The sequence below is a fragment of the Schistocerca gregaria genome, chromosome 3, assembly GCF_023897955.1.
Source record: "Schistocerca gregaria isolate iqSchGreg1 chromosome 3, iqSchGreg1.2, whole genome shotgun sequence".
Taxonomy (NCBI): Eukaryota; Metazoa; Arthropoda; class Insecta; order Orthoptera; family Acrididae; genus Schistocerca; species Schistocerca gregaria.
The window spans coordinates 784808380-784816331 of record NC_064922.1 but is presented as its reverse complement, the minus strand read 5'-3'; the positions used below and the strand labels follow the sequence as shown (position 1 = coordinate 784816331).

At 50.7% G+C, this 7952-nt stretch overlaps 9 non-coding genes across 9 annotated transcripts; 6 read left to right on the top strand and 3 right to left on the bottom strand.

Annotated features, from left to right (window-relative positions):
- Positions 1-2342: 2342 nt before the first annotated feature.
- Positions 2343-2416, bottom strand: Trnas-cga (transfer RNA serine (anticodon CGA)). The gene has a single exon. It is a non-coding gene; the product is annotated as a tRNA-Ser (tRNA).
- Positions 2417-2641: 225 nt separating this feature from the next.
- Positions 2642-2715, bottom strand: Trnas-cga (transfer RNA serine (anticodon CGA)). Its single transcript has one exon. It is a non-coding gene; the product is annotated as a tRNA-Ser (tRNA).
- Positions 2716-2940: 225 nt separating this feature from the next.
- On the bottom strand, positions 2941-3014 carry Trnas-cga (transfer RNA serine (anticodon CGA)). The gene has a single exon. It is a non-coding gene; the product is annotated as a tRNA-Ser (tRNA).
- A 576-nt stretch (positions 3015-3590) lies between these two features.
- On the top strand, positions 3591-3664 carry Trnas-cga (transfer RNA serine (anticodon CGA)). The gene has a single exon. It is a non-coding gene; the product is annotated as a tRNA-Ser (tRNA).
- Positions 3665-3889: 225 nt separating this feature from the next.
- On the top strand, positions 3890-3963 carry Trnas-cga (transfer RNA serine (anticodon CGA)). The gene has a single exon. It is a non-coding gene; the product is annotated as a tRNA-Ser (tRNA).
- Positions 3964-4188: 225 nt separating this feature from the next.
- On the top strand, positions 4189-4262 carry Trnas-cga (transfer RNA serine (anticodon CGA)). The gene has a single exon. It is a non-coding gene; the product is annotated as a tRNA-Ser (tRNA).
- Positions 4263-4786: 524 nt separating this feature from the next.
- On the top strand, positions 4787-4860 carry Trnas-cga (transfer RNA serine (anticodon CGA)). Its single transcript has one exon. It is a non-coding gene; the product is annotated as a tRNA-Ser (tRNA).
- A 524-nt stretch (positions 4861-5384) lies between these two features.
- Trnas-cga (transfer RNA serine (anticodon CGA)) lies at positions 5385-5458 on the top strand. The gene has a single exon. It is a non-coding gene; the product is annotated as a tRNA-Ser (tRNA).
- A 225-nt stretch (positions 5459-5683) lies between these two features.
- On the top strand, positions 5684-5757 carry Trnas-cga (transfer RNA serine (anticodon CGA)). Its single transcript has one exon. It is a non-coding gene; the product is annotated as a tRNA-Ser (tRNA).
- The last annotated feature ends 2195 nt before the right edge of the window (positions 5758-7952 follow it).

Genomic DNA, 7952 nt, shown 5'->3' with positions numbered 1-7952 from the left:
CCTTGGACCCCTTCCACTAAATTTAGTTAGTATAATATTCTTTTACAGGGAGTGCAGTGGAGCTGACGCTGAAATCATTAAGTATTTGGTTATATCATCGCTAGTCTCACTGAACTCTTCTGAAGTCTACATATCATGTGGGGTCTGGCGTCTCCTTACCAGCAACAGGTCCCAGGTTAAAACTAGTCAATTCCCTAAAAAAACCCGCTCAGAGCGTCGTTGCGCGCAAGTGGTAGGGAGACACGATATAGAACAAACAGACACCACCCAGAATTTTAGAACAGGAGCGGCGTATTCCGCGGCTGACACTCTGAGCGCAAGGGCTGAAGTTCTCAGGACTTTTGGGTTTGAACCCCAGGATCCGCTGGTTAGTTTCCTGATTATGTTGTTTCTATTTGAGACTTTTTCCCTTGTGGCATTACAATGATGTTTATAGGTCAGTGTGCAATACAAAGTGACACCAAGGTATTTGGACGTTTTAGAATGCTCGAGACGTTCACCTCTCCATTTTACATTTAATTCACGATTTGCCTCCCTGTTCTTTAAATGGAATGCACAGACCTGCGTCTTGGAGGGGTTCGGCCTTAGGTCGTTTGCCTTATAATACTGGGAGAGAGCTTCCAAGCTACTGGTTAATTTCTCCTCTACATCCATAAAATTGTTACCTTGGGCTGCAACTGCAGTGTCATCGGCATACAAAAAGTGGTGTGTGATGTTTGGCACGGGTTGGTCATTTGTATATACACTCCTGGAAATGGAAAAAAAGAACACATTGACACCGATGTGTCAGACCCACCATACTTGCTCCGGACACTGCGAGAGGGCTGTACAAGCAATGATCACACGCACGGCACAGTGGACACACCAGGAACCGCGGTGTTGGCCGTCGAATGGCGCTAGCTGCGCAGCATTTGTGCACCGCCGCCGTCAGTGTCAGCCAGTTTGCCGTGGCATACGGAGCTCCATCGCAGTCTTTACCACTGGTAGCATGCCGCGACAGCGTGGACGTGAACCGTATGTGCAGTTGACGGACTTTGAGCGAGGGCGTATAGTGGGCATGCGGGAGGCCGGGTGGACGTACCGCCGAATTGCTCAACACGTGGGGCGTGAGGTCTCCACAGTACATCGATGTTGTCGCCAGTGGTCGGCGGAAGGTGCACGTGCCCGTCGACCTGGGACCGGACCGCAGCGACGCACGGATGCACGCCAAGACCGTAGGATCCTGCGTAGTGCCGTAGGGGACCGCACCGCCACTTCCCAGCAAATTAGGGACACTGTTGCTCCTGGGGTATCGGCGAGGACCATTCGCAACCGTCTCCATGAAGCTGGGCTACGGTCCCGCACACCGTTAGGCCGTCTTCCGCTCACGCCCCAACATCGTGCAGCCCGCCTCCAGTGGTGTCGCGACAGGCGTGAATGGAGGGACGAATGGAGACGTGTCGTCTTCAGCGATGAGAGTCGCTTCTGCCTTGGTGCCAATGATGGTCGTATGCGTGTTTGGCGCCGTGCAGGTGAGCGCCACAATCAGGACTGCATACGACCGAGGCACACAGGGCCAACACCCGGCATCATGGTGTGGGGAGCGATCTCCTACACTGGCCGTACACCTCTGGTGATCGTCGAGGGGACACTGAATAGTGCACGGTACATCCAAACTGTCATCGAACTCATTGTTCTACCATTCCTAGACCGGCAAGGGAACTTGCTGTTCCAACAGGACAATGCACGTCCGCATGTATCCCGTGCCACCCAACGTGCTCTAGAAGGTGTAAGTCAACTACCCTGGCCAGCAAGATCTCCGGATCTGTCCCCCATTGAGCATGTTTGGGACTGGATTAAGCGTCGTCTCACGCGGTCTGCACATCCAGCACGAACGCTGGTCCAACTGAGGCGCCAGGTGGAAATGGCATGGCAAGCCGTTCCACAGGACTACATCCAGCATCTCTACGATCGTCTCCATGGGAGAATAGCAGCCTGCATTGCTGCGAAAGGTGGATATACACTGTACTAGTGCCGACATTGTGCATTCTCTGTTGCCTGTGTCTATGTGCCTGTGGTTCTGTCAGTGTGATCATGTGATGTATCTGACCCCAGGAATGTGTCAATAAAGTTTCCCCTTCCTGGGACAATGAATTCACGGTGTTCTTATTTCAATTTCCAGGAGTGTATATTATACAGAGCTGGGGAGAGGACGCTTCCCTGAGGTAGGCCATTCCTCTGATTTCTCCACCTGCTCTTCTTGCTCTGGAGACAGACGAAAAATCTCCTGTTATCCAGAATGAGATTTTCACTCTGCAGCGGAGTGTGCGCTGATATGAAACTTCCTGGCAGATTAAAACTGTGTGCCCGACCGAGACTCGAACTCGGGACCTTTGCCTTTCGCGGGCAAGAGCTCTCCCAACTGAGCTACCGAGCACGACTCACGCCCGGTACTCACAGCTTTACTTCTGCCAGTATCCGTCTCCTACCTTCCAAACTTTACAGAAGCTCTTCTGCGAACCTTGCAGAACTAGCACTCCTGAAAGAAAGGATACTGTGGAGACATGGCTTAGCCACAGCCTGGGGGATGTTTCCAGAATGAGATTTTCACTCTGCAGCGGAGTGTGCGCTGATATGAAACTTCCTGGCAGATTAAAACTGTGTGCCCGACCGAGACTCGAACTCGGGACCTTTGCCTTTCGCGGGCAAGTGCTCTCCCAACTGAGCTACCGAGCACGACTCACGCCCGGTACTCACAGCTTTACTTCTGCCAGTATCCGTCTCCTACCTTCCAAACTTTACAGAAGCTCTTCTGCGAACCTTGCAGAACTAGCACTCCTGAAAGAAAGGATACTGTGGAGACATGGCTTAGCCACAGCCTGGGGGATGTTTCCAGAATGAGATTTTCACTCTGCAGCGGAGTGTGCGCTGATATGAAACTTCCTGGCAGATTAAAACTGTGTGCCCGACCGAGACTCGAACTCGGGACCTTTGCCTTTCGCGGGCAAGTGCTCTCCCAACTGAGCTACCGAGCACGACTCACGCCCGGTACTCACAGCTTTACTTCTGCCAGTATCCGTCTCCTACCTTCCAAACTTTACAGAAGCTCTTCTGCGAACCTTGCAGAACTAGCACTCCTGAAAGAAAGGATACTGTGGAGACATGGCTTAGCCACAGCCTGGGGGATGTTTCCAGAATGAGATTTTCACTCTGCAGCGGAGTGTGCGCTGATATGAAACTTCCTGGCAGATTAAAACTGTGTGCCCGACCGAGACTCGAACTCGGGACCTTTGCCTTTCGCGGGCAAGTGCTCTCCCAACTGAGCTACCGAGAGAGCACTTGCCCGCGAAAGGCAAAGGTCCCGAGTTCGAGTCTCGGTCGGGCACACAGTTTTAATCTGCCAGGAAGTTTCATATCAGCGCACACTCCGCTGCAGAGTGAAAATCTCATTCTGGAAACATCCCCCAGGCTGTGGCTAAGCCATGTCTCCACAGTATCCTTTCTTTCAGGAGTGCTAGTTCTGCAAGGTTCGCAGAAGAGCTTCTGTAAAGTTTGGAAGGTAGGAGACGGATACTGGCAGAAGTAAAGCTGTGAGTACCGGGCGTGAGTCGTGCTCGGTAGCTCAGTTGGGAGAGCACTTGCCCGCGAAAGGCAAAGGTCCCGAGTTCGAGTCTCGGTCGGGCACACAGTTTTAATCTGCCAGGAAGTTTCATATCAGCGCACACTCCGCTGCAGAGTGAAAATCTCATTCTGGAAACATCCCCCAGGCTGTGGCTAAGCCATGTCTCCACAGTATCCTTTCTTTCAGGAGTGCTAGTTCTGCAAGGTTCGCAGAAGAGCTTCTGTAAAGTTTGGAAGGTAGGAGACGGATACTGGCAGAAGTAAAGCTGTGAGTACCGGGCGTGAGTCGTGCTCGGTAGCTCAGTTGGGAGAGCACTTGCCCGCGAAAGGCAAAGGTCCCGAGTTCGAGTCTCGGTCGGGCACACAGTTTTAATCTGCCAGGAAGTTTCATATCAGCGCACACTCCGCTGCAGAGTGAAAATCTCATTCTGGAAACATCCCCCAGGCTGTGGCTAAGCCATGTCTCCACAGTATCCTTTCTTTCAGGAGTGCTAGTTCTGCAAGGTTCGCAGAAGAGCTTCTGTAAAGTTTGGAAGGTAGGAGACGGATACTGGCAGAAGTAAAGCTGTGAGTACCGGGCGTGAGTCGTGCTCGGTAGCTCAGTTGGGAGAGCACTTGCCCGCGAAAGGCAAAGGTCCCGAGTTCGAGTCTCGGTCGGGCACACAGTTTTAATCTGCCAGGAAGTTTCATATCAGCGCACACTCCGCTGCAGAGTGAAAATCTCATTCTGGAAACATCCCCCAGGCTGTGGCTAAGCCATGTCTCCACAGTATCCTTTCTTTCAGGAGTGCTAGTTCTGCAAGGTTCGCAGAAGAGCTTCTGTAAAGTTTGGAAGGTAGGAGACGGATACTGGCAGAAGTAAAGCTGTGAGTACCGGGCGTGAGTCGTGCTTGGTAGCTCAGTTGGGAGAGCACTTGCCCGCGAAAGGCAAAGGTCCCGAGTTCGAGTCTCGGTCGGGCACACAGTTTTAATCTGCCAGGAAGTTTCATATCAGCGCACACTCCGCTGCAGAGTGAAAATCTCATTCTGGAAACATCCCCCAGGCTGTGGCTAAGCCATGTCTCCACAGTATCCTTTCTTTCAGGAGTGCTAGTTCTGCAAGGTTCGCAGAAGAGCTTCTGTAAAGTTTGGAAGGTAGGAGACGGATACTGGCAGAAGTAAAGCTGTGAGTACCGGGCGTGAGTCGTGCTCGGTAGCTCAGTTGGGAGAGCACTTGCCCGCGAAAGGCAAAGGTCCCGAGTTCGAGTCTCGGTCGGGCACACAGTTTTAATCTGCCAGGAAGTTTCATATCAGCGCACACTCCGCTGCAGAGTGAAAATCTCATTCTGGAAACATCCCCCAGGCTGTGGCTAAGCCATGTCTCCACAGTATCCTTTCTTTCAGGAGTGCTAGTTCTGCAAGGTTCGCAGAAGAGCTTCTGTAAAGTTTGGAAGGTAGGAGACGGATACTGGCAGAAGTAAAGCTGTGAGTACCGGGCGTGAGTCGTGCTTGGTAGCTCAGTTGGGAGAGCACTTGCCCGCGAAAGGCAAAGGTCCCGAGTTCGAGTCTCGGTCGGGCACACAGTTTTAATCTGCCAGGAAGTTTCATATCAGCGCACACTCCGCTGCAGAGTGAAAATCTCATTCTGGAAACATCCCCCAGGCTGTGGCTAAGCCATGTCTCCACAGTATCCTTTCTTTCAGGAGTGCTAGTTCTGCAAGGTTCGCAGAAGAGCTTCTGTAAAGTTTGGAAGGTAGGAGACGGATACTGGCAGAAGTAAAGCTGTGAGTACCGGGCGTGAGTCGTGCTCGGTAGCTCAGTTGGGAGAGCACTTGCCCGCGAAAGGCAAAGGTCCCGAGTTCGAGTCTCGGTCGGGCACACAGTTTTAATCTGCCAGGAAGTTTCATATCAGCGCACACTCCGCTGCAGAGTGAAAATCTCATTCTGGAAACATCCCCCAGGCTGTGGCTAAGCCATGTCTCCACAGTATCCTTTCTTTCAGGAGTGCTAGTTCTGCAAGGTTCGCAGAAGAGCTTCTGTAAAGTTTGGAAGGTAGGAGACGGATACTGGCAGAAGTAAAGCTGTGAGTACCGGGCGTGAGTCGTGCTCGGTAGCTCAGTTGGGAGAGCACTTGCCCGCGAAAGGCAAAGGTCCCGAGTTCGAGTCTCGGTCGGGCACACAGTTTTAATCTGCCAGGAAGTTTCAATCTCCTGTTATGCCGGAAAGTAACTATTAGTGATGTTAAATGGTAACAGTCGGGAATTGAACAACTGGTACGACGTTCCGACTGTTGTTTACTATTGTGTGTCTGTGTCACTTTGATGTGTAGTGCAGCATTCAGTAAAACTTACTTTGCCTGCCGTAATAACGTGTAACTTAACTTTTCAAGTCCCCTCAGTGATTCAGAGACAGAATGAGAAAAATATCAGTGTTTTAACGGAATCTTCTGGCGAAACAGAAAAATCACTTAACAAACGTCGGCCGAAGATACAGAGACGACAGTCGAAATGTCTTAGCACTGTCTCACCTCAATCGCTCCTCCGTCGTCAATCGTAATGTTCAATCGAAGATCTGTAGCGTATCACTCCGGACTGACTCACCTTATTTTTAGGTGCTGGATCCTATCAAGATCACGGCAGCAGTGGAAAAAAACTGAAGAACAGGTGCGTTGAAATTTTTTGCTTTCTGGTTCTGCCTCCACATGCTGGATATTATTCTATCACTGTAGTTAACAGTATTTATTATAGTTAGCTTTTGGACTGGAAGGAATTCTTGTAAGAGGCGACACAATAGGTTATCTGAGCTGAGCACAGGTAGCTGGGACAGATTTTTCTTTTTATCCGAAAGGGGAGCTAAGGGCGCGTCACGATTTTTGGGAAACTGTAATAAGGCGGCGAGGAGATACGATGCGGAGATAGGATAGAGACGGCATGCTCGGTGCCGTGGCGGGACCCGCGGCCGTCGCCTCATTAGGGACGCGAGGGGCGCAAAGTATTAACGCGGCGGGCGTCGGCGCGGGCCAGATCGGAGACGCGATGCATCGTAAACATCTGGAGCGGGGCGCTGGCCGCCCGGCACCGGGCTGCTGCTTCAGAGGCGGCCGTTGGGAGAGAGGGTCAAGTGCTGCGGGTAACCAGAGGGAAGCGAGAGGCGACGCGCGCAACGGCGGCGCCTGTTCTGGAGTCGCTGAATGCTAGCAGTGACGCGTCGTGGAGATAGGGGCGATTGGTACGTTAGTTCCGTAGACGCAATGAAAGTTGAAAGCTTCGTGTAAGGAAAAATCCACCAACTTTCTATGATACAGGAACATTTTATAGATCATTTTGACTTGTTTTGTAGAAGGATTTTAGGGAGACGCAGTGTCTGCCGCTTGTAGCCTGAAGAAATTTTATTTATAAAATATACTTTGTTGTCTGTATTTGCGATGTATCGATTTACTGAGCCAGGGACCCGCCAGGTTAGCCGAGAGCGCTAATGCGTTGTTTCCTCCTGGACTCGGGTAGGCGCGCCGGCCCCGGATCGAATCCGCCCGGCAGGTTAACGACGGCGGCCGGTGTGTCGGCCAGCCTGTATGTGGTTTTTAGGCGGTTTTCCACATCCCACTAGGTTACTATCAGGCTGGTCCCCTCGTTCCGCCTCGCTCACATCTGAACATGGTCGCACTATTCCATCGATTACACTAGACGCAGACAGCTGGGGTACACTAATTCCGTCCTCGGGGGTATGGGGTGGCGGCAGGAAGGACATCTGGCCACCCCTTACAACATACCTTGCCAAATCCGTTCCTAACCGCGGGACAAGGCACCAGTAAAAGAAAGATTTACTGAGACATAATTTTGCACAGCACCAGTTTGTCATTTATTTGTGTTTCAGATCGATTGCAAAGATTTTAACTTTTATAGATACATTAGTAAAGCTTGGACATAACGGATTCATTGTCTCTGAATGTTAAGAAAAGCATCGTTGAGTAAAACAGCGCACAGTAAGCAGAACAGCAGCAGCGGGGAGAGTCAGTCGTTGCCGAGTCTTGGGTGAGATATGACGGTGATCTATTGGCTTAGCTGAGGAGCTCTGAGTCAGAGCAAGTGGTTCCATTTTGGAGATGAGAAATTTTGAGAAGTGGAGAATAGCTATGAATTGAATATTATTGGACAACAGGCTTTTGGAATTTGATTTTGACGCGGAAATGACTCAACAACAGAAAGGTATTTTTTACATTGCTTTGCGGGTATTTATCGATTATTGTGATTTGGAATGTTAGGTAAAGAAGACGATTTATCAGTCATATTTTCAAAGCTTTAGAAAGTTCCATCTTATTCTGTTAGTTAAAAGCAGATTTTCATTTAATATTTTAAAGGTAAAGTGCGAACAAT